Here is a 25,661-nt window from a genome sequence, read left to right on the forward strand (position 1 = left end):
CACTGAGCCATCTCTCCAGTTCCTACAGGTTTTAAGAGAGCAAAACACAAAACTCGATCCCACCTCATTTCTCCCTGTTCTTGCTTTCAGTACATATTACCTGGGGTTTATTTCAAATGAAAATATTAAAGTCTTAGCGGGGTGTGGTGGCCCTTGCCTGTAATCCCAGCACTCAGGGAGGCAGAGGCAGGAGGATCTGTAAATTTAAAGCCAGCCTGATCTTCAAATCGAGTCAAGGACAGCCAAAGCTACACAGAAAAACCTGTCTCAAAAAAATAGATAGATAGATAGATAGATAGATAGATAGATAGATAGATAGATAGATAGATAAAGGAAGAAAAAGAAATAAAAGAGGAAGGAAGGAAGGAAGGAAGGAAGGAAGGAAGGAAGGAAGGAAGGAAGGAAGGAAGGAAAAATATTAAAGTTTTTAATCCCAAAACCACACATACCAAGATATGCTAACAGTCACTGCCTCAAAAAGGCTCTAGAGTGCAAAAGATTCCTTTTTCGGTGTTTTTATACCTTCTCAGTTGGGTATAAGATGTGGAAAAACCCATCCTAAAAAAATAATGCTAGTCATTTAACTTTTCAAAAGAACAAACGAACATAAAGGTTTGCATTGCCGTGTTAGTCCACAGCAGTACTGCTTAAGATCTGGAATCCACACAGCCCTGGCTCCAGCATCTCATTTCTGCAACAACCTGCAGAAACAAACGCTGAGGCTTTCTCGAGGCAGAGATCGGCCAGCCAATCCGAGGGCAAGCGTTTAAATCTGGGACCACAGCAACCCAGACACGGGATGTCTCACCGTCCTCGGTCCTCTAGGCCCTGCAGCAGACAGGGGACTCGCCTTCCTGGGTTTTTTTGTTTTGTTTTGTTTTTGTTGTTTTCTTAAACCGCACAAGCTTAATTACAGAAACAAGTTGGCTTTGAAAAAGTAATAAGGAACTGAAAAAAAAAAAAAAAAAGGGGGGGGGGGAAGTCTTCGCATTTGGGAGGGGGTAAAGTTTCTCGACTTCAAGATTGTCTCCGACCTTCCATGCCATACAGTGTGGAGTTCTAGACTCCTGTTCCGTGGGCCCAAGATGCTCTGGCCTCTCCCAGCTGCTCTTCTGGTTAACTTTTCCAACCTGGACAACCTCAAACTGTCTACGAAGTAGGGCTGCCTCCCACTTCTCTCCCAGGCTGTGCGGCTCGGTTCGTTTCAACTATTGCAAACAGAATCAATGGACGAAGCGAGACGAGGGATTTCGGAAGGTGAAAGTGATCCCGGTGATAGGCGATACCAGACGGCAGAGCCCGTATCCACGCCGCACACAGGGCAAAGCCCACACTCATCCCACCCGGACGGCAGACCCCGCATCCACGCCAGAAACACTCCCAACTCTCCATCCGTAGAGCATCACCCGCCCCGCGCTCGCCCCACACGGACCGCCGATCCCGCACTCATCCCTCACACCTCCCTTCGCCCGGCGCACACCTCGCACACCGCACTCCTCTCCCACGCCCCGCACCCAACCCTGCAGACCCCGCACTCGCCCCGCAGCCCGCCCCACACACCTCCCGGGCTCCGGAGCCGCACCACACACCTGGCACATCCCGCGGACCCCACGTCCCCTCCGCGCGAACACACACACACACACGCACGCACACGCCGGACCCTGCCCTCGCCAGGCACACACCCCGCGCTCGCCCCACGAGTCCCCCGGCGCGCACCGCAGACTCCGCGTCCGCCGCGCCCGCTCGCAGCTCGCCGCGCAGCGGAGCCGCAGCTTCTGCCCGAGGAGCCGCCCGCGTCCGCCCCGCCGGGCGGCGCCGGCGGGAAGGGCAGGCTGCGTTGAGCTGCTCCGACCACCGCGGGACTCCGCGGGGGGAGCTCCAGCGGCAGAGGCCGCGGCCGCGAACTCCTCGCGACCCTGCGCGGGCCCCGGAGCCCAGTGCCACCCGCCCCGATCCCTGTCGCCTGCGCCGCCCGTTGCTGGCGACCCAGAGACCCCCGCCCCAGGCCATGCCGCCGGCCTCGCCCGTCGTCCGCTGCTGCCTTTCTCTCTACTCACCGCTAGCCGCCATCTTCCCCAATGCTGCTCTCGATCGGAAACTCACAGCTCAGCCCCGGCCGCCGACACCGACTCCGCCGAGGCCGCCGCCGGCGCTCTGAGGAGCTAAGGCGGCTGCCGCTGAAGCTGCGGCGCGGGGGCCGCTGGGATTTGTAGTTCTGCGGCCACGCCCAGCACTACGGGTCCCAGGGGGCCGTGCGCGCGACAAGGGGCGTGGCCACGCGGCATGAGCCCCTGTCAGCCCTCCCAAGAGCTGGAACGGGCGTCTTGCATTAGTTTTCCCGCGTGCTTGGCTCCATCCTGGAATTCCTGACATCTACGGAGTGTTCATTGTGCGCCAAGCACGGGTCCACAAGATCAGCAGCTGAGGGGGCGTCGTCCTTACTTTTCAGACGAGCAAACTGAGGCCCGAGGTCAAGAGCCCTGCTAAGTCACTGGTTGAAAGGGTTTTGGGTCACAAGGTGTTTAAGGTGTTCAGTCCCCAGGTGTGGTCTCTGGCATCGTGATTTACACCAGGGAACAGTCGCGTTACAGTGGAGAGAACCAAGAGACACAACCTTACCCGAGTGTGCCGTAAACTTACTGTCACCAAGAAAGTGGCTCAAATTGTCACTACTTATCTCCTGATAGGATGAGATGCAGGGAGGAGAAGGCTAGCGAGGTAGTGTTCTTGCCAATACAAACCAAAATAAGTGACCTGAATGTAACAGGGAAAAGAAACTAAAAAACAAACGCAGAACACCATGTAGAGGCAGAAGAAACAAAAATTCAAAGCCATCCACCAAAACAGGGATTTAAGGCCAGCCTGGACTAAAAAAAAAAGATGATGAAAAAATGTTTAAATCTGACCTAAATAAATAAATAAATAGATAAATAAATAAATAAAGGTCAAAGTCAAATGCAATAAATGTAGACCAGGCTGCCTCTGCCTTCCTAGTGCTGGGTTAAAGGCGTGGCATCAGCATTACTGGCTTTTGGATAGTTTTTATGTAAAAAGGACTTTGAAAGAAATTTGGAGTTCGTAGGATAAAATAGACATCTTGGGAAATGTCTTCAGAGTAAAATTAACCCTACCCTAACTCTCCCGACACCGCCGCCAGGATTTTCCACCTGCACTATGGCAGTCTCTGCTCTACTGTTCTGCAAGTGTCCACCATTCACCCCTGGAGTCTGTCCACACAGTAGCCAAGTCCAAGCCGGTCTGGGGGTGCACACCCTTAATCCCAGCACTCAGGAGGCAGAGGCAGGCAGATCTCTGTGAATTGGAGGCCATCGTGGTCTACAAAAGGAGTTCAGGACAGCCAGGGCTGCATAGAGAAACCCTCCCTTAAAATTTATAATGATAATAATAATTTTGTAATAATGTAATAAAAGTAGGTTAAAAGATAATTATTGATTCAAGTGCAGTGTTATACTGAAATGTATACATATGTATACATATCATAGATATGTATATATTCCAAGTGTAACTGACATGGACAATGAAAAATACATATTCAAGTGTGTCTGAAGAAGATCCAAAAAGAAGCCAGACATGCTACTTTAGGATATGTGGGTGGTCTTACACTGCGAAGTAGCATCCGGCAGGTCATCGAAGATGCCTACCCTCCTCCTGCTTTGCCCAGACCACTCCTCCAAGAAGGGGTTGACTTGTGACCCCTTCTTTGAATTATGGTTGATTCTAAGACTGTTTCCAAGGAAGCACAAGTGATAAGGGCTTACCATGGCTGACAGCTCCTACTTCCTCCTTCCCGGCCCCAGCTCTCCCACTATGAGAATCCACAGAGGGAACTGAAGCTGACAGGGGCTGAGGGCCCAGGCTGGAGTCTCCAGCAGCTGCCAGCCCTATGAACAGCCTCCTTGCACATTCCTGTCCTTTGAGTGCCCCAACACTTACATGACTGACAAGATTAGCACTAGAGCCAGGCCTGCTAGGACACACCTCTAATCCTTGCAGTTGGGAGGTAAAAGGAAGATAAGGAGTTCAAGGTTATCCTCCAGTATGCCTGAAATTCCAGGCCAGCCTGCACGTGGCACCCTGTAATCCCAGGACTCCAGAGGCTGAGGCAGCAGGCTTGTCAGGAGTGCCAGGCCAAGCATGCTACACAGTAAGACCCTATTGGAAGGAAGAAAGACAGAAAGGGAAGAAAGGAGGGAGGGAGGAAAATTAGTTCAAATTCCAAAGAGGAAGGTATTCTACTGGTCATATTTCATGCTCTATATGTAAAGAACAAAAAGCACTCAGTATGTTTAGTTTGGTCTTGCTGCTTTGGGTGCTGGGATTGAACCTGGAGCGTTCCGCAAGCTAAGTACTCCATCTAGCATTGAGCTGTACCCGCAACCCAAGTTTCTCACACTCGAACATTTCCTAAGGAGGAGAGCTGGGTGTCATGGGACTCATGTCAAGAAGGGAAGGTAGTCAGCTGGGTGCAGTGGCGCACGCCTGTAATCCCAGCACTTGGGGAGGCAGAGGCAGGTTGGATCTCTGTGAGTCTGAGGCCAGCCTGGTCTATAAAGTCCAGGACAGGCAGGGCTACACAGAGAAACCCTGCCTCAAAATAAATAAAGAAAAGAAAAATAAAAGAAGGGAGGATAGCAGCACCTAAGAGCATTTAAATGTTTCAAGTACTTTGGGGTTTTATTTTTGTTTTCTTAATGAGGTTTTTTTTGGTTTTTGTTTTGTATTGTTTGTTTGTTTTTTGAGGCAGGGTCTTACACTACAACCCAAGCCAGTCTCAAACAGAAGTCCTCCTGGGATCTGAAAGGCAGCAGCACACTGGCTTTTCAGGAATTGTTTGTAATTCTTCATCCCCATCCATTTAATCATTGCATGAATGCGGATTACCCCCATTTCACAGATGAGTAAATGGAGGCTTTGAACAAATCAGTCACTTGACTGAGGATATATACCTGGCCAAGACTCTCAGGCTCTTCCAGTTTGTACCTCTCCACCAATGCACAAGCAACAAAGACATTTAACTGTCTTACGGAACATTCCTGTAGCTCAGTTCTTGGCCTTTTTGCTAAAATCAAGAGTAGCAACAGGGCCATGCAGTAATGGCCCACTTCTTTAATCCCAGCATTCAGGAGGCAGAGGCAAGCAGATCCCTGAGTTCTAGGCCAGCCTGGTCTAGAGTGAGTTCCAGACAGCCAGGGCTACACAGAGAAACCCTGTCTTGAAAAAACAAAATAAAATAAATCTTAAAAAAAAAAAAAAAGGGAAAAACCAATTTAAAAGCAGCCCGCCACAGACCCTGCTGAGGGAGTTTGAGAGTGTTAGGGGGGGTCCCCCCCCCCCCCCCCCCGCGCGCCTATCACGGCATGCTGGTGTTCCTATTGTAGCCTAAAGTCTTGTGGTCACCAGATGACTGTCACAGCTGAAACATCCCATCAACTCACAATTAAGCCTCAAATGCAGTCAGCATTGGAATCAGTCAGGAAGGATACTATACCGCCCCTACCCCCCAACACACACACTTTTTTTTTTCTCTCAATATCCCACTCTCCCTAGCTCAAACAAACAATCCCTGGTATCTCACGGTATCGGGAATCCGGGAAACCCGGCCACCTGGCTTTCTCCAGATGCACTGGAATGCAGGAGCGCAAGTGAATGCTTCTGCCTTGGGCTTTCAGGTGAGCAGGTGACTGAATGCCTCTTGGTTGAGTGATCTGGCCCAGGGGCTCTGCTTCCCTTCAGTTTGATTGTTACAGGGTCTGGTCTCACTCTTTAGCACAGGCTGTCTAAGAATTTGCTAAGTAGCCCAGGTTTGCCTGAACCCCACAGTGTTCCTCCTGGCCCTGCCTCCTCATGGCTGGGGTGAGCCTCTGTGCCTGGATCCCAAAGACTGTCCCTGTATGTACCCCAATTCATCCTCTTTTATGCTGTTGCTATAGGCTGAGGGGAGGATAGCTCAGTGAGACAGCATTTGCCTAGTATGCACAAAGCCATAGGCTTAATCTCAAGCACTGAGGAAAAGAGGGGAAAAAAAAAAAAAGAAAGAAAGAAAAAAGAAAAAAAAAACTGTAGTGCTAGATAATCCCTGGTATTTGGGAGCCTGAGGCAGGATTATCACACGTTCAAGACCAGCCAGCCAATTTAGCAAAATCTTTTCTCAACTTTTCAAAAAAGCAAATAATAAAATTAAATTAAAAAGTGGGCTGAGAATGTAGCTCAGTGAGGCTGAGGCATGGAGTCCTCGGGTATCACTAATTGATTGGTTAAATGAATAAACAACGATTTTAGCCCTTAACCACGTCGACAGGCTAAGCCTGCTCTGCTGCTTTCAGAGCTGGGCGATAATGGCTGGTTTCTTGAGTTTTCTGTGCCTCACCTGATTAATAACAGCAACAGCTGGGGACACGGTTCAACGGAGACCCAAGAACCGCATCAAGCCTGAAGTGTGCGCTGACTAAGCTACAATTACATGTGCCAGTTCCAGGCTTGGGGCTAGCAGGCGTTACTAACCGGAGGTGTAATTTTCCCCCGTTTCCCTTCCATCTCGCCTCATTGCAGTCATTACAGTCCGAAGTTTCCCTGCAGTTGAAACTGAGCGACTCCGGCCAGAGCACTGCGCATGTCTAAGAACCCCGCTTGAAAAGACCAGGGCTGAAAGTGAGCTGGCACCGGCCCACCTCCCCCCAGGCTGTTGTCTGAACCGCTTCACAGCCATGCGGGGATCCTGGCTTAAAGGGAGCAAGCCGGGGACAGACCGAGGCGGTCTGGGGCCGGTGGAGACTCTGTGTTTCATTTAGAGTCGGGGAAACACGTCTGAGAAGCGCCACTCCTCAAGAGCAGCCAAACTGGCTGCTCCCCGTCCTTCTTTAAAATCGGCTCTGACGACCTGTGATTTTGTGTGTGTGTGTCCTGGACGGCCTGGCAGCCAATTGCAACTGGCCTGGAGCTCCCTGCAGCCAACTTGCCCTGCCTGTGACCTGCGAGTGGCTCTTCCTAGCTGGATAAATTGGAAAGCCAACTCCTGTCTGGTTGGCTGTTGTTTTTCTCTTCTCTAAAACTTTGTTTTTCTTGTTTGTTCAGGGTTTGTTGTTGTTGTTATTCAATTTATTTAAGACAGCTTATCCTGTAGCCCAGGCTGGCCTAGAATTTTCTACATAGCTGAAAATGACCTTGTATTCCCCCCTTAACCTGCCTCAATCTTCCAAGTGCTGGGGTTACAGGCCTATGCCACCATGCCTGGCTTGCTTTTTCATTTTTGGTCTGCTTGTTTGTTTTTTTCTTAATGATACAAGGTTTCTCTCTGTAGCCACGTTGAACGGGAACTTACTACTATGTAGCCCAAACTGGCCTCAAACTCATGGCAATTCTCCCGCTTCTGTTTCCTCAGGGTTGGGATTACAGGCATAAACCAAGTCACCCAGCTTTCCTGAGAGAGATTAAATGTATTTGCAGGAAGTGGGGAATCACTCCCTATGAAATGTTCTAAAAGTACCAGTGATGATTTTTTTTTTTTTTTTTTGCATTGTTCTGTCTTTTGAGACAATGGTCTCGATAGCTCTGGATGGCCTGGGACTCACTATGTAGACCAGGCTGGCCCCAAAGTCACAAAGATCTGCCTGCCTCTCTCTCCCAAGTATGATGGTTAGTGTTCATCACTGTCAACTTGACAGAATCTAGACTCACTCGGGAGGTGGACCTCTGGGCCTGCCTGGGAGGGTTGTCCTGACTGTGTTAACCGAGGTGGGATGAACTGCTTATCCAGGGTGGCACCGTTCCCCAGAGGGATCCTATAAATACAGAAAAGGAGATGAACAGTAGCACTCCTTCATTGCTTTTTGCTTCCCGAGTTTGGACGGGAGGTGCGGATCTGCCACCGCACCTCCACTTCCCCCTGAAAGACCGTGAGCTTCCCCTTGAACTGTGAGCCAAAATAAAAAACTTCATCCTTTCATTGCTTTTGTCAGAGTATTTTATCAACAGGAAGAGAAAACTAAAACGGCGCCACTGTATGTCTCAAAAAAAAAAAAAAAAAAAGTGCTGCTAGGTTGTGGAAAATGTGGAAGTTTCATGCATTACTGGTGGAACTGTAAAATGTGGCATGCAGCCATTTTGCAAAATGAATGTCTGAGCTGTACTTTGGATGGTAAACGCAGGGTCGCCATATGACCCAGAAATTCCAGGGCTGGATATACTCAAGGGGACCGACAAGGTATCTGGGCCAGCTCTGGATTCACATGCCATAATCCTAGCACTTGGAAGATGGAAGCAGGAGGCATTCATTCATTCTCAGTAGCATTTTAAGTTCCAGACCAGACTGAACTGTGCAACATCCTATTTAAAAAAAAAAAAGGGGGGGGGGAGGGAGAGAAATGGCTTCTTCAGTAAAGTGCTTGCCATACAAGCATTCAGACCTCAATTCAAACCCCAGCACCTGCATACCTGTGATCCCTGCACTGGAGAGGCAGAGACAGGAAGTCCTGAGGATGACTGACTGGCCAGTCTAGCTGAATCAATGTGCTTCTATCTCAAAAAGTAAGTAAGATGGTAACACGTCTTTAATCCCAGCACTAAGGAAGAAGAGGCGGGCAGCTCTCTTAAGTTCCAGGCCAGCCTGGTCCACCTAGTGAGAGCAGACAGCTAGATGGTGAGATCTTATCTCAAAACAAACTAGGGTCATTGGTGGCACACGCTTCGATCCAGCATTCGGGAGACAGAGGCAGGTGGATCTCTCTAAGTTTGAGGTCCAAGACAGCTAGGGCTCCACAAAGAAAACAAAAACCAAACAGCAGCAACCAAAGGGTGGGAAGCAATGGAGGACACCCTCCAACATCAACCTCTGTATGACCCTCAAGCCCAGGAGCACACGTGTGCATGTTCTCCTGCGGGCACACTCATGTGAAATAAAAACTTCAGTAGGCATGGTAGCACAGGCCTTTGGTCTCAGCAATCTGGAGGCCGAGATAGGAGGCTCCAGAGTTTAAGGCCTCTTTGAGCACTACAATGAGGTCAAGTCTAGCTTAAGCTACATAGTGAGGGAAAAGGTTAAAAGAAGGAACTGTTTCTTTTGGCTCACAGTTTCAGAGGCTCAGTCCACGGTCGTTTGTCTGCATTGCTTTTGTGGCCAAACAGCGGGCAAGACAGAAGCACATGACAGAGCAGTTTGCCCTACCTCGTAGCAACTGGAGATCTCAGTATCCCCTTCACTAGCATGTCCCCGGGGACCTGGCTTTCTTCCAGTAGGCTCTACCTCCTAACAGTCCCACACCATCTTCCAACAGCAAATCCAGGAGCTGGAAACTACACCAACAATGTAGCCAGGCAGTGGTGGTGCACGCCATTAATCAGAGCACTTGGAAGGCAGAGGGAAGTGGATTTCTATGAGTTTGAAGGCCAGCCTGGTCTACAGAGCTAGTTCTAGGACAGCCAAGGCTACACAGAAAAACTCTGTCAAAAAAGAAAGAAAGAAAGACAGAAAGAAAGAAAGAAAGAAAGAAAGAAAGAAAGAAAGAAAGAAAGAAAGAAAGAAAGAAAGAAAAGAGACAACAATGTAGCAGAAGTCAGAAACAAATTTTACAAAGTATTATCCCAGAATGGGGCCACATGCTTCTAATCCTAGCATTTGAGAGGGAGGTAGAGGCAGGAGGATCAAGGCCAGCCTCTGTTATGCAGTGAGTTTGAGGCCAACCTGCTCTCCATCAGACCCTGTGTCAAAACAAGATAACAATGAGAGGGGGTTAAGAGTGGCAGAGTCTGCACCAGGGCCTGGCTTCAATTCCCAGCGCCAGAAGAATAGAAGTAACGATGGGAGCAACTCAAACAGTCCAAAAAGGGAAGAGATCCCCTTCCCATCCTCATCTTTCTGTCTTCAGGGATACCCCATGACTATCTTTCTGTCTCTTCAGGTGTGTTCCATGTCTGTACAGCCTGCCTCTGCCTGTGTGTGCACTCACACAAGTGGCTTTGTGCAGATTAGTCTTAACTGTCAACTTGACACATTCTAGTATCACTTGGAAAGAGAGTCTCCGTGGGAAATTAGGTAGATTAGGGTTGGACTGTGGGTATGCCTGTGGAGTGTTTGTTTTTAAGGGTCTCAAAGCTGGGGAGATGCTTCAGCTACTCTCCCAGACAACTCAGGTATGATTTCCAGCACCCACATGACAGCTCCCAACCATCTATAACTCCAGTCGCAGGGGATCTGACATGCAGAGGACCCACACACAGACATACATGCAGGCAAAACACCAATGCACATGAGATAAAAGGTAATAATTTTTAGAAGGGAGAGAGGGTCTTACCATGTAGCCCTGGCTATCCTGGTACTTACCTCTGCCTCCTGACATGTACCACCATGCCTGGCCCATAGCAGGGGAACTTTATTCTAAGTGTTTCAGCATAGCAACAGGACAGAAGCTAGGAGCGGCCTTCCTTGTGGGTAGCTGGGAAAGCCAGCCTGGCTTTAGGAGCAGCTGCCGTGACGCTGGGACTGCATGGCTGCTGCATTGTGATGTCCTTCTGTCTTCTCAGTCAACCAGAGTGCTCGCCTTTCTTTTGATTACACAGAATTTCCTTGTTCCTCTCTCCTAAAAGCCATTTCCTCCTGGTGGTGGTTGGTTGCTGTTTGTTTGGAGACAGGCTGGCAAGTAGCCCAGGTTGGCCTCCATCTCTTTCTGAGGCTAGCCTTAAATTCCTGCTCTCTTCTGCATTCTATCTAATGCTGGAATTAAAAGCTGTGTGTGTGTGTGTGTGTGTGTGTGTGTGTGTGTGTGTGTGTACAAGGAGGCCAGAGATCAAGGCCTGTGCCTCTTTTTTTTTTTTTTTTTTTTTAATAACCCTCAACCTTCATTTTATAAGACAGGCCCTCCCTGAGCTGCAAATGCATAGATAGATCCAGCCAGCCTGGCTGACCAGTGCTCTCCCAGAGTCTACCTGTCTATGACCTTCTTTTCCCTCCAGTGCTGGTTACAGAGGCTAAATGCCAACTTCCACCCAGCTCTTTATGTAGGTGCTGGAGATCTGAACTCAGGTCATTGTGTTAACATCCCTGAGAAATGTTTGTTTATTGTTTGTTTGTTTTTCCTTTCAGAGGTGGTTAGGTCACCAAGGGCCAAGATTCTATAAATCTCTTCCACCTTGTAAAACTTCTATGCAAATCTTATAATCTTTCTCTCCCCTGGCAAACTTGTTACACAAAGCCCCCTTTCCCAGAACTTGATGACCTGGGGTTGCTAGCAGATAACCCCCCAACTGGACTCAGCCTGTGAGAGGGAATGAGACATAGTTCCACCCACCTTAGGATAAAAACTAAGTAAGTCCTCCTTGTTCTCAGGTGCCACCTGGGGCCACGATGGTGTCTGTGGTCCTTATGGGCCAGTGGAGCCCATGCTGGTGTGCATGGCCTGTACTGCCACCTGAGGCTGTTGCTGTCCATGGGCTGAGGTGGTACCTGTGTGTGTGCCTGTGTGTGAGGCCATGTTGAGGTCCATGGTCTGTGCTGCTGCTGGCTGTATAGGCCAGGAAGCTTCTTTTGCACTGGTATCTATGACTGCAGATCACAGTTGAGGATGAGAGACACAAAAGGCTTCTGTGACAACCCTCCCTTCCTTCCCCCAAAAATGGAAGAGTCAAGACAGCAGCTTCAAGACGCCACTGAAGAAAGTCCTTAAAATAGTTTATAGGGATGCTGAAGCGTAGCTCTTCACAGCTGATAGCTTGTGGCAGGGGTGGGGTGGGGTGGGGGTAGGGGTAGGGCAGAGTGGGGGGGTGAGGGAGGGACTCAGCTTTCTTTAGGGTGCTAGTCACTGGGAATTTGACCATGCCCCAATGAATACATGGACAATACAAACTGGGCTTATTTTTATCCTTTTTCTTACTCTTTTGGAGGGAGGGCACAAGGGTGGGAGGGTGAACCTGGGAGGAACAGGAAGCAAGTGTGATCAGGACAGATGCTGTAAAATTTCCAAGTAATCCATAAAAATACTATGTTGGATCAGCTGGGCGCTGGGGCACACACCTGTAATCCCAGCACTCAGAGAGGCAGGGGTAGGCAGGTCTTGTGAGTTTGAGGGCAGCCTGGTCTACAGAGTGAGTCCAAGGAAACCTTGTCTTGAAAAAAAAAAAAACCAAAAACAAAAACAAAACCAAAAAAACAAAACAAACAAACAAAAAACAAGGAACATGTATATATTGTTGGAAAAACAAAACAATCAAAAACAAAAACTAAGTGAACTTTCTGCCCCAGGGAGCCTGCTATCTTGATTTAAATTCTAATATACTCTTTAAAAAAAAAAAAAAAAAGAAAAGAAAAGAAAGGGCTGGGCCCAGCAGTACTGTAATCCCAGTACTCTGGGAGGCAGAGGCAGACACACCTCTGTGAGTTCAAGTCTACCCTGAGTCTGGGGGATTAAGGGTAGTGGGGGTGGGGAGGCTCTGGAGAGATGGCTGTAAGAGCACTGTCTGTTCTTCCAGAGGTCCTGAGTTCAACTCCCCCCAACCACATGGCTCACAGATTAAGTCCGGGACAGCCCAAACTACAGAGAGAAATCCTGTCTTAAAAAACCAAAAGCAAAACAAAAAAAAACCTTTGTTGTGTTACTTTTGATTTGTTCAAGAGAATGTTTGTGAGACATCTATACTATTCTTTTCAACACCCTGTAGCCCACCCTCGCTGGTCTCAAGTGTGTGGTGAATACTCACACTACTGTAGTTCTTGTTCACACTACTATAATCCAAAAACTCGACTGGCTGAGCTGCAAGGATATCCTCAGGTTTGAGTCCAGCCTGGATTACATGTATCTAGTTCCAGACTAGAGTCTTAAGTGAGACCTTGTCTCAAACACACACACGCGCGCGCGCGCGCGCACACACACACACACACACACACACAACCCAAATACCTAAGTAGAGTTGTTGAGGCTGAAAAAAATGGCTCAGTGGTTAAGAATACTTGCTGATCTTGGAGAGGATCAAGGTTTGACTCCCAACACCCATACAGCACCCCACAATTATCTGTAACTCCAGTCCCAGGAGATCCCTACATCCTCTTGGGCCTCTTTGGGCACCAGGCACACACAGCTGGTATACAGACTTCTGTCTTAGCTACTCTCCTATGGCTGTCATAAGCCACCATGATGAACAAAACTGGTGAAAGACAGAGTCAAATTCACCTTATGGTTTCAAAGGTTTACGGTCCATGGTGATGGAGCAAAGGAACAGCTGAGAGCTCACATCAGGACTCACAGTCACAAGCTGGAGGAGGAGCACTGGAAGCGCCAAGAGTCTTTTGAAACCTCAAAGCAGGACATCAGTGACACACCTCCTTCGACAAGGGCACATCTCAGAATCCTTCCCAAACAGTTCTACCAGCTGGGACCAAGCCTTCAAAATAGAGGAGCTTATGGTCATTTAAACCATGACATACACACAGACAAAACATCCATACACATAAAAATAAATACATAAAAATTAAATTCATCATTGTCAAAAAAAAAAACAAAAACACAAAAAACAGAAAGCACAGGCAAACGTGTACCACTTTCACACCATTCTAAAGCCCAGATATCATAGAGTCACTGTGCATCACAGACCATATGGATTCATAAAGAACATACATGTATAATTTCCTTTGTTTGGTGAGATAGAGCCTCACCTCAGCCTCCTGCTGCCTCCACCTACCAAGTGGATTATAGGCACACTCCACCACCCTCCTCACACACGCGGATTCTGTACCACAGGCCTCACCCTCCACACGCTGCTCGGGCCCTCGCTGCTTTTCAGCTGTGAGGAGCTTCTCACAGGCTGAGCAGCTTTGGGAGTCCCGACTTTTCGTCGGCAGAGGCTCTGCTTCTTAAAGGTGTTCTGACCTGGAATCACACAGTTCCTTTCAAAAAGGAACAACAACAACAACAACAAAAAAAAAAAAAACAGTGTGGAAAGTTGAGTTCTTAAAGTGAAGACAGTGAAATTATTTCAGAGGATAAATCCTTTTCCCACTATTTATTAATTACAGAGAAGGCACACAGGAGGAGAGGATATGTTGAGACAGGCAGACGATGTCAATGCCAGGGCTGAACGTAGAAGCCAAGTTAAGAATTTAGCTGGGGAAAAAAAAAAAAAAAAAAAGCCCTCTGGCTGTTGTCAATCAAGTGCTTTGTGGAGCCTTTTTCGAGTCTGTGTCTGTACCCATCAGTCCAGGAGCCTGCCCCACCCACACCGCCTTCCACAGGAAGGGCAGAAGTCACTGTCTCCGGAATCACGTGACTGCCTACTTCTGCTCAGACTACCGATGATTGGGTCAGGCCTGGGTGTCACCCCAGGGACAGCCAAGGCACAGGCTGGCCAGTGATTTATAAGAGAGCTGGGCCCAAAAATATCTGACCAAACAGGAACCAGGTTGACCTGTCTGATTTCCAATTTGAGATGAATCAGCTGGTTCGTTAAAGGACCCGGAGCTGAGGAGATGCGGGCATCAGGAGACAGGAGAGCCTGGGGTCACCTGTTATGAAACACCCTGAGACTCTGCAGAGATGCCAAGTGGTGCAAAGAGCCCCAGATGAAGCGTAATCCTGAAAGCCGGGCGGCCATTTCCCGAAACACCTCAGACTAGACAACCCTTGAACGCTCTGCCCCCCACGCAGACAAGTGGAAATTCTAGGTAAAAGGACAACAACTGTTCTTTCAAATGAATAACTGAGTTCACAAGAAAGTAAGGGAAACCCCCCCAGAAGTAAAAAAAAAAAAAAAAAAATGGAACCGAGAACCAAGCCTGTTTGTGTGAAGGCTCCCAGAAAGGGAGGAGCCCCGGCTCTGGAAGGCAGGGGCTTGGGTGGTTATGCAAACCCCAGCCCGGGATGGGAGACCTTGGGCTCCCATCCTAGGAGATGGCAACCCTGCCTGCGCAGGCTGAGAAGAGGTAGGGTGAGCCCTAGCTTTCAGATGCTAGGATGCCTGTCTAAAAGCCATCTATGAAGAGCTGGGTGCATGTCCCTGGCAGACACCTCCTGCCTCGCTTGCACAAGGCCCTGGGTTCCATTGCTAATTCTCGGTGGAGGAAGTCCTTAACTCCAAGGATTTAGGGCAGTGTTTCTCAACCTTCCTAAAGCTGCCACCCTCTAATGCAATTAATTCCTCATGCTGTGGTGACCTCCAACCATAAAATTATTTTTGTTGCTTTTTTAGTGTTTTTGTTTGTTTGTTTTCCTTCAAGACTGAGTGTCTCTGTGTTTGTAGGCCTAGCTAGCCTCGAACTCCCAGAGATCCGTCTGCCTCTGCCTCCCAGAGTGCCGGGGATTACAGGTGTGGGCTACCGCCCCCTCCCACGCCCTTTGTTGCTACTTTATAATTTTGCTGCTGTTACTTACAAATGGTAAAGTAAATACGTGTGTTTTCTGATGGTCTTAGGGGACCTGGATGAAAAGGTCATTTTTACCTCCAACAGGGTCCCACAGGTTGAGAACCCTGCTGACAGTGAGGACCAAGACAGATTATCTCACAAAGTTCCATCAAGGTAGGAACAGACTTTCCAAAGCAAATGAATGAACAAGAGCCACAAGAGTCTGTGAGGGGCGTTTAAGAGGCTTAGTTTAGGGCCAGGGGTACCTAGCCTCAAAGCCACAAGGCAGGGGGTGTGGTGACATTAGCTCACAGTCCCAGCTCTCTGCAGGCTGAGGCAGGAAGACAGCCTAGAATTCAAGGTGCATTAGGCTCTCTAGAGAGCATTCAGCCCAGTTTATACAATACGCCCTCTCAAAAAAAGGGTGGGGCGCAGGGTGGAGTACTGAACGCCTTTATTCCCAGCACTTGGCAGGCAGAGGCAGGTAGATCTCTGTGAGCACCTGGCAGACCAGCCAGGCCTACGTAAGGGAGGCCCTGTCTCAAGAAGAAGATGAGAGGGGGGAAAAGTCCACGGATGTCACTCAGCTGGCGGAGTCTAGCGTGCAGGAAGCCCTGAGCTCCATCAATTCATCAGCGCCACGCAAAGAGGGTGTGGTTGTCACAGCTACCATTTTAGCACTCCAAGGGCGGAGGCAGGAAGAATAGGAGTTCAAGGTCACCTCGAACAAGGGAAGGTCAGCCTGGTAGATCTACAGCCAGGGCTACACAGAGAAACCCTATCTCAGGGAAAAAAAAAAAAATCCTAAGGTAATGCGCCCCTTCCTCCTTTCCTAACCAGGTCACTGAGCCACCATTTCTTATTAGCACAAATGCCCAGAATGAACAGAGGACACAGGACATTGTGGGATGCTGGGAGAAGTGTAGGCATTTGGAAAACCACCTGGCAGCTCCCAAAAACTTCAACAAAAGCCACAGAACGAAGACACACATAAAGCAAGGACCTGGATACACAAGTGTACATAAACACACAGATAAAAAAATCTTCATAAAATAAAGGAATGAACGAAGACAGCCAGGTGACCTGATACGGAAAGACACTTACTGTTTTTCCCATCCCCAGAACACATGTGGGAAAGAGAAAGCACCCACTCTGGAATGCTGTTCTCTGACCTGTGCATAACATAGCTAGTGCAGGAGCCATATCACACAGGAGATGGCAGCTCAGCTATCTACTAAGAAAGGATGGGTTTCCTGGGGGCCTTTTTAATTTATTTTTCATTTTTTGGGCAGGCTCTCCTTACCCAGGCTGCCCTCAAACATGCACATGTACACACAGGAGAAAGAAGGAAAGGAAAAAAAAAGGACTGGAAAGAAAATGACTAGTGGGCTATAGAGGCTTATGCCTGTAGTCTCTGAAATGTAGTCCTTGAGATGCTGAGGCAGGAGGATTGCGGTGAGTTGAGGCCAGTCTGGGGCTATAGGAAACCATGCCCCCTCCCCACTCCAAAAAAAGGTGAATTTATCAGCAATGAATTCCTAGAGATTCCAAGGCAAGGCGGGGGTCCTGAATCCTGCTGGGGATGGTGTTTACTCCATAGTCCTTTCCACCTTGTCCCTATTCATGCAACAAATATTTTTCTCACTTTTAGCACTTAGAACCTGGGCTAGGCCCGGGGCTCTCTGGGTAACTCCAGGTAAACCACCCCAGGGCACTTGTGTTCTCAGGGAGCTTGTGATGGAGCCCTCAGGAGAGGGCAGACCGGAAAACTTTAGCAACAAGAAAGAGATAATTACTGCCTCTAAAGAAAGCGCTAAGACTGAGTAAGGACGGCTGGCCGCTTTCCTAAAATAGGCTGGATCCCTTCTGGTTTCTCACTTTGCCTCTGGTGGGTCAAGAGTCAGAAGGAATGCACGGCTTAAGGTGAGAAATTTTCCTTCCACTTTCCCCCCATCCATCCAGCATTTCCCTTCCTGGAGGCAAGCGGTTCCCTTTAGCGAGAATCCTTTCGGAGAGGTGGAGAGGTTCTAATTAAATCTGAGTGAAGAGCCTCTCTCTATTTTCTCTTAGGTGAAGACATACCTGCACCATACTTCCTCCTCCTGTTTGTTTTCACCTGACTTCCCATCTCCAGGTAGTTCTGGGAACGCTTTAGATCCGAGGATAGGCAGAGTCCAGGGTGACAAGCAAGTCTGGGAGAGCCTGCAGTGTGAGGGGCAGAGCTTGGGGGTGGGGGGGGCAAGGCGTGCAGGTTCTTGCAGGTCCCTTGTAAAAGGTGCGTGCAATTTACTCTAAGCAAAGGCCACTGGGTGTGTATTTAGGGGGCTGTCATGATTTGACTCGCCGTTCTCAAAGATCAGTTTCAAAAGCCTGAAGTGGGGGTCAGGAGGGGAGACGCTAGGTAGGAAGTGGCTGATGGGTGTGGCCAAAGGTAGTGTAAAAGACAAAAGGATGGCCTGGGGAAGTGGTAGCTTGCAGCACTGGGGAAACTGAGGAGGCTTGCCAAGAGTTTAAAGAAAGTCTGAGGTACACCACACAGTAAGTTTGAGGGTTTGAGGCTAGCCTGAGCTACAGTGTGAAAACTTCAAACCGTGTCTCTCTCTCTCTCTCTCTCACACACACACACCACACATACACATACACAGGGGAGAAAGGGAAGGAGAAAGACTAGGATGAATTCAGGAAATAGAAAAACCTGAAAACAAATTAAATGTTCTGAGTAAGAAAAGTAGAGATTTGAGCCCTTGAACCCGGAAAAGTGGAGATGTCAGTTTTTGTGGGTCACAGCATTAATAACTTACTTTAAAATTCTTCAGGGAGCTGAAGAGATGGCTCAGAGGTTAAGAGCACTAGGTTTTCTTACAGAAGACCAGGGTTCAATTTCCTGCACCTTGGTGACTCACAACTGTTTGTAACTCCAGTTCCTGGGGAACTGACGCCCTCTTCTGGTCTCCATGAGCACTGCACACACATGGTGCACAGATACATATGCAGACAAAACACTGACACATTAAACAAAATTAAAAAAAAAAAATCTGGGTGTGGTGGTGTCTGCCTTTGATCAGGAGGGAAGGTGGGTATATCTTTGTGTTTGAAGTCAACCTAGTTTACACAGTGAGTTCCAAGACAGCCAAGGCTGTACAGAGAGACCCTGTCTTGAAAATCAATGAGCTGGGCATGGTGGTGCACACACTTTTGGTCCAGTAATTGAGAGGCAAAGGCAGGAAGATTTCTGCCAGTTTGAGGCCAGCCTGGTTTACAGAGTGAGTTTCAGGACAGCCAGGTCCCTTTCAACAGCCAGGGTTGTTATGTTACACAAAGAAACCCTGTCTTATTTATTTATTTGTTTGTTTGTTTATACAGCATTCTGCCTGTGTGTGTACCTGAGCACCAGAAGAGGCCACCAGATCTCACTAGAGATGGTTATGTGGTTGCTGGGAATTGAACTCAGGACCTTTGGAAGAGCAGCCAGTGTTCTTAACCTCTGAGCCATCTCTCCAGGCCCAGAAAGCCTGTCTTGGGAGATAGATAGATAGATAGATGGATAGATAGATAGATAGATAGATAGATAGATCTTTAAAGCAATACTTTAGCACCAAGATGGCCCACTCACTCTAATTCTATCCACTCTGGAGGCAGAAGCAGGAGGATGGCTTCGAATACAAAAGTCAGCCTATTCTACATAGTGAGTTTCAGGCCAGTCAAGGCCACAAGTGAGACACCAACTCAAAAACAGGCGAGGGCATGATTCTGTCAGCACAGTACGCCAGCTTGAGGCCCTGAGTTAAGATCTGTAGCGCCCACCATGGGGACACAGAAACAGATAGATTCGGGGGCTCACTGGCCAGCCAGTCTACCCAATCAAGGAATTCCAGGTTGCATGAGAGGCCCTGCCTCAAATAGTAAAGTGAACAGTGACTGAGCAGGACTCCTGACACCCACTCCTGGCTTCCATGTGCTCCCACACATGTGAGCATGCACATGTACAGGAACATGACATAAATCTCTCTCTCACACACACACCCTTTGGCTCATCTCTTTGACAGCCTATAAACGCTGACTCAAGCCTCTGATTCCTACAGTGTGGTCCACAGACTGGCAAACAGTGCCACTTGGGAACAGGTTAGGCCAGAGTCCTGGTGTCAAAACCCTCTGTCCCAGGATAAGCAGACTGACAAAACCGCCGCGTGACAACAGGTCAGGCTCCAACCTTGGGGACGCTCCATCATCCCTAGCTACAAAGCTGCCCAGGAAGTACACCGGTTATTAACTAACTACTCACAGAAACCATGCTGCCGCCCCGAGACCGAAACCCAAGCAGAGCTCAGGTCATCCCAAAGACAGGTAAAGAGGCGCGGTTCTCAGTGAGGAAGCCTTATCAGAGCAGCGGAACAATACTGGGCTTGCCTGGATCAACTCCCTGTGGGTGTGGCTCCTGGAACCCAGGGGAAAAAACAGGCCTTATCTTGAAGAGAGGAAGTTTGAAGCAAACAATAGGGTTCAGGCCCTAAAGTAGGGAACTGAGTGTGAATAAGAGTAATAGGGAAAGGGGTGGTTTTTCTCTTTGCCCTTGTTTATTTATTTAATGAGTATACGTGCCCCTCCTTTTACTTTACAGGTCTCTCAGGGGTTGAACCTGGGTCCTCCAGCTTGGCAGCAAGTGTCTTTACCTGCTCAGCTGCCTCAAGAGTCCAGAAGTTTTTCTTTTTTCTTTTTTTTTTTTTATTTCCCCTTTGGTTTTTTGAGACAAGGTTTCTCTGTGTAGTCTTGGCTGTCCTGGACTAACTTTGTAGACCAGGCTGGCCTTGAGATGACAGTGATCTGCCTGCCTCTGCCTTCCAAGTGCTGGGATTACAGGTGTGCCGCCACAACCGGCTCCAGAAGTTTTTACTACTACTACTACTAATAATAATAATTAATAACAATTGGAGTACCTGTGCCTGCGGTGGCTCCCGGGTAAAACCTGTTTAAAGGAGAGGGTACTGAGTAGGTAAACCAGCCTAGGAGAGATGGAAGAGGCAAGCTTCATAGGGAGCTTGGGTCACAGTGGAACATTCATGCCAGTGAAATCAAGACTACACCAAATCCCCGGGACTCACACAGTCTCTTTCGGACCTGGCTGTTCCCATCATATACCTGACCTCATGACAAATCTGAAAACCCCACGTAAGGGCGGAAAAGGAACTTGTGGGACGTTCTTGCTGGCCTATAATCGAAGTCACTAGGAAGGCTGAGATGGGAGGATTATCTCAAATTCAAGGCCAGTTTGGCTTATTCATTCAAGCCCCACCCGAAAAGGCTGGTGGAGAGTGCTTACTTAGCATTCGGGAGGCCCTTGGTGCATTCCTAGTACAGAAAACAAAACAAAACCCAGTTCCTTCCTTCCATGAAAGTTTGCCCTAAGAGGGGAGTTGGGAGGGGCTGAGAGATGCTCAGCAGCAGCTAAGAGCACTTGTTTTTGCAGAGGACGCTGGTTTGTTCCCAGCACTCACATGGCGGCTCACAACCAGCTGTAACTTGAGTTCTATTTGTAACTGGACAGCCCATTTGTCCCCTACCAGCACCAAGCACGTACATGGTTTGTACGGATATGCTTGCAAGCAAAACATTCATATACTCCCAGCACTCTGGAGACAGAGGCAGGGAGATCTCTGTGAGTTCAAGTTCTACAAAGCCAGTCCAGGGCAGCCAAGGCTACACAGAGAAACCTTGTCTTGAAAAACAAACAAACAAATAAAAAAAGTGCTCATATACATAAAATAATATGAATATTTAAAAGAATTAAAGAACTTCAAGCTGTAGCTCTGTTAGCAGTCTGTTTCTTGGGCGTACATGAAGCCCTAGCGTCCATCCCCAGCTCCAACCAAGCCCTGTGCACCTTGAACCTCAGCACTCAGGAGGCAGAGGCAGGCAGACCTCTGTAAATTTGAGGCCAGCCTGGTCTACCTAGGCAATTCTAGTTGAGCCAGGGCTACATGGAAGACACAGTGTCCAAGAAACAAACAAGAAAGCTGGGCCTAGCTGAGATCCAAGAAAATTGTTTTCCACGGAAAGAGGTAGTGCCAGAAGCTAGCACAAGCCCAAATGAGGAAGTAATTCCACAAAATGTACATCACTACAGTGGTAGGCTCCCCAGCAATCAAAAGGGTTATAGAATGGACAAAAATCTGGATGAATGTCTTGGTGACTATGTGGCCTACTAGGGATTGTTGGTATTTAGGCAGCATGCTTCTGGGTTGCCTAGCAACCTATGATGTCATCATAGGTAGCCACACCTGACAGGCGTGGTTAAGTCTTTAAAAGGATCAACCCACCACTTTGTCTCTCTCTTGGCACTTGCCCTCTACTCTCTTGCCCTCTCTTTCTCTGTCGGGGTGGCCCCCCTCCCCCTTATCATGTCTCACTCTCTCCTCTCTCTCTCTTCGTCTCCATCTAATAAACCTTTCATATAAAATCTGCTGTGCACATCATCATCATTTTCATTGGTCCCAACAGAGATAATACTCAAAGGTTACTTACTCGGAATTGGGTACGTTCTGTGCTGGAGCACGGTGTGGGCATGCAGGAGGCCCTGGGTTTAGCCTGCAGGACAATTACACACAAAAGGCCACACGCTTGTGCTTCCACTTGCATGAATTGCTCTTGGTTTCAGTGGGATTTTGTTATTTCATTTTTGGGATTTTTGTTGTTGTTTGAGATAGGATTTCTCTGTGACAGGGTTTCTCTGTGCAGCCTTAGCTGTCCTGGACTCAATTTGTAGACCAGGTTGCCTTGAACTCACAGAAATCCCCCCTGCCTCTGTCTCCCTGAGAGCTGGGACCAAAGGTGTGTGCTACCACACCTGGCCTTGTTTTTGGTTTTATGAGGCAGGGTCTCATTGTGTAGCCCAGTCTGGCCTCTTGATGTGTAGCCAAGGATGGCCTTAAACTCTTTTTTTTTTTTTTTTTCCTGAGACAGGGTTTCTGTGTATTCCTGGCTGTCCTGGAACTCACTCTATAGTCCAGGCTGGCCTCAAACTCCCAGAGATCTGCCTGTCTCTGCCTTCTGAAAAGGCACGTACCACCACTGCTTGGACGGCCTTGAACTCTTGATCCTCCTGGGTTCCACCTCTTCGGTGCTGGAATTACAGGGCTGTATCATATGCCTGGACACTGTTTTTTTTTGTTTTGTTTTTTGTTTGTTTGTTTTAAGATAGGCTCATGCTGAATAGCCCAGGCTCACCTCAAATGCAGCGCAGCCCCCCTATATCAGCCTCCTAAGTGCAAAGGACTGCAGGCATGTGACACCATGGGGAGCTGTGTATTGTGGGTGCAGGGTTCCGGGTGTTGGTGTGGCATACATGTATAGATCTGAATGTGTATGAGTGTTCTCTCTGAGGTCAGAGGAGACCCTGTGTCCTTGTGTCCTGCTCTATCACTCTCTACTTTATCCCTTTCAGGCAGGGTCTGTGTGAAACTGATGGCCGGCCACCTGGGAAGCCCTAGCCATGCTCCTGTCTCCTGGACCCCACAGTGCTGGGGTTACAGTGGGTACATGGTCACACCCAGCTTTTTTACATGGGTGCTGAAATCCCAATGAAGTTGCTCAGGGTTGTGCAGCCGGTGCTCTTACCAGCTGAGCCTTCTCTCCAGCACCTCCCCCAGCACCATCTCTCTGCTCCCCTCCCCCTCCCCCAGAATGTGGACAGATTATAGGTCATCAGAGGCCAGGGGGAGGGCCAGACAACAAGCCGGGGAGACAGAGACAGGGAAACATGTTTGTATCAGATGTGGGTCCCATTCTAAACCCCCCTTATGGTGGACACAGGTGCACCAAACCACCTGTGGCAAAAGGGCATAGACTTTAAAACACACAATTATCAGTGGGACAGGGACTCAAAGCTGCTCGACAGTTTTGCTGCAGTTTTGCATAACGCTCCTACCGGGCGTAAAGGGACTGTTTTCTTCAGTTGCATAAGGATTCACCACTATCTCAGGGCTTCCCACCCCTTCTGTTTTTGTTTAAGACAGAAATCTCAGCCTAGCCTCAAACTTATTATGCAGGCCAGGTTGTCCCGAACTCCTGATCCTCCTCGCCTCTACCTCGAAAGTGGTGAGATTACAGGTGTGCACCACCAAACTGGACTCAACATTTTTTTTTTTCTTCTGTACATTGCTGAGGCTGTTGCAAGTTGAGCTCTCCTGGCGCTCAGGGAGCTCCGGGTTCCATCCCCAGCAGCGCGCACACCCGTGTGGGTAGGCAAGGCACTGGAGTTGGAGGCAGAGGCTACTTCAAAGGCCCATAGGGATATAGGAAAGGTTGTCTCAATTTTTTTTTTTTCAATTAAAAAAAAAAAAAAAAAAACTACTTGGTTGCCGGAGTTGTGGTTTAGTGGTAGGACACCTGCCTAGCAGGGCTGAGTCCCCCTGAGTCCTCCGGGTTCAATGTCCAGCAAAACACACACACTGGTAATGAGCTGGATTTGACTAAGTCAAATCCAGGACACACACTGGCACAAATTGGCTCACACACATGATCTCTCTCTCTCTCTCTCTCCTTCCCTCCTCCCTGCACCTCTCTCTTCTTCCCTCTCTCTGCTATCTGTCCTTCCCTCCATCTCCCTCCCCGTGCCCCACGCCAACTCCAGCACCGGAAACACTTTCTCTAGGTCTTTTTCTCTGCTGGGCAAACAACTTACTACCGAGCTATAGCCTGGCAGCCTGCCTTTAGGATCTTTCTGTTCTCTTTTGGGATGGGGTTTCATTAGGTAGCCCTGGCTGGCCTGCATCTTTACTGTGTAGGCCACGCTGTCCAGAAACTCATACAGATCCACCTGCCTCTGCCTCTACCTCCAAGCCCTGGGATTAGAGGCTTGCACCAACACTCCCTGCCCGGCCTTTTGTGGCCTCAAATAACCTTGTTAATATTTATTTTATTTTTATTTTTTCTGGCCGGATGTGGTGACATGACTTTAATTTGAGGCCAACCTGGTCTACAGAGTGAGTTCCAAGACAGTGAGGATTGTCTTAATAGATTCAAACAAACTCACTTTTTGGCTTAAATGCCTCCCCACCCTCAACCCTTCCCACACAGCCCAGCTCCAAGCATGCAGGCTTAAATTACTTTTGAGAAGAAACTTTAGGAGAGGTTAATAATGCATACTTACAACTTCAGCACTCAGAGTGCAAAGGCAAGGGAGGAGATTGTAGCGAAACTCTATATCAAAACATCAACAAGCTAACAAAAATCAGAAAGAGCATGGCTTAGCGGTAATAGGCACTGGCTGCTCTTGCAGAGGACCTGAGTTCAGTTCCCAGCATCCACACGGCCACCCACAACTCCTTACAACTTCAGCCCCAGGTAGTGTACCTATACATACATGCAGATCATAAATAAAAGGGAAAGAGGCTGGAGGTGCCTCATCTCTGTGGGTTCGAGTTCATCTGGGTCTATATAGCTGGTTCCAGGACAATCAGGGCTACACAGTGAGAATTGTCTTGGGAAAAGAGAAAAGAGAAGAGCTGCGCCCGTCTTCCTCAATGGTGGTTTCCCGGGAGGCCCAGACAATGTCCGGAAACTCTGACCTCTTGCTGCCCAGAGGGAGGCCTGGAAAAGTGCACGGACCTTCCTGAAGCCAGAATCGGCATCTTACAGATCCTCCCTCCCTCCCTCCGCTTGTGACTCAGAAGCAAGTTGCCTCTGTGAATCAGGAGTAAAAGACAAAATGCAGAGAACAAGTGTCACCACCCTACAGGAATCGATGGTGGGACCAAAAGAGGCCCAAGAAACTCTGCTGCCCAGCCACAAAGCATGCTGGGATTGGCAGATGGTCATTTGGTCATTCAAAATCCAAGCTGCTGGCATTGCAGTTTACACACAGACACAGACACACACCCTCTCTCAATTTTATCACTTTTTATTTTGTTCATGTGCTCAAGAGGGTGTCTATTGGGCTGGAGAGATGGCTCAGCGGTTTAGAGCGCAGCTCCGCTCTTCCAGAGGTCCTGAGTTCAGTTCCCAACAACCACAGGATGGCTCACAGCCATCAATAATGTGGTCTGATGCCCTCTTCTGTGGAGCAGGTGTACGTGCAGATAGAGCACTCATACATAAAATAAATAAATAAAATTTAAAAAAAAAGAGGGTGTCCATATGAGTTAGGGAAAAGCTTCAGGCATCAGTTTTGTCCTTCCAAACCTTGTGGGTCACAAAGATAGAATTCCTGTGGTCAGGCTGGTGACAAGTACCTTTACCCACTCACTGAGCCATCCTGCTGGCCCCTCCCCCATATCTTTTTCCTTCCTTCCTTCCTTCCTTCCTTCCTTCCTTCCTTCCTTCCTTC

General features: G+C 48.6%; 1 protein-coding gene across 5 annotated transcripts in view; it reads right to left on the reverse strand.

Moving 5' to 3' along the window:
* Positions 1-10,391, reverse strand: part of Ncoa3 (nuclear receptor coactivator 3) — an 87,941-nt gene extending 77,550 nt beyond the window's left edge. For 4 of the 5 annotated variants that reach the window (XM_055596246.1, XM_055596248.1, XM_055596247.1 and 1 more), the window contains exon 1: positions 2,058-2,180. The gene's annotated coding sequence lies outside the window, so the exon portion shown is untranslated. Of the gene's footprint in view, positions 1-2,057; positions 2,181-10,336 lie in introns of those variants that run through there. The other variant, XM_055596245.1, reaches the window with a different exon arrangement.
* Between the last annotated feature and the right edge of the window lie 15,270 nt (positions 10,392-25,661).

This window comes from Psammomys obesus, unplaced genomic scaffold (assembly GCF_907164565.1).
Source record: "Psammomys obesus unplaced genomic scaffold, mPsaObe1.curated_primary_1811, whole genome shotgun sequence".
Classification (NCBI taxonomy): domain Eukaryota; kingdom Metazoa; phylum Chordata; class Mammalia; order Rodentia; family Muridae; genus Psammomys; species Psammomys obesus.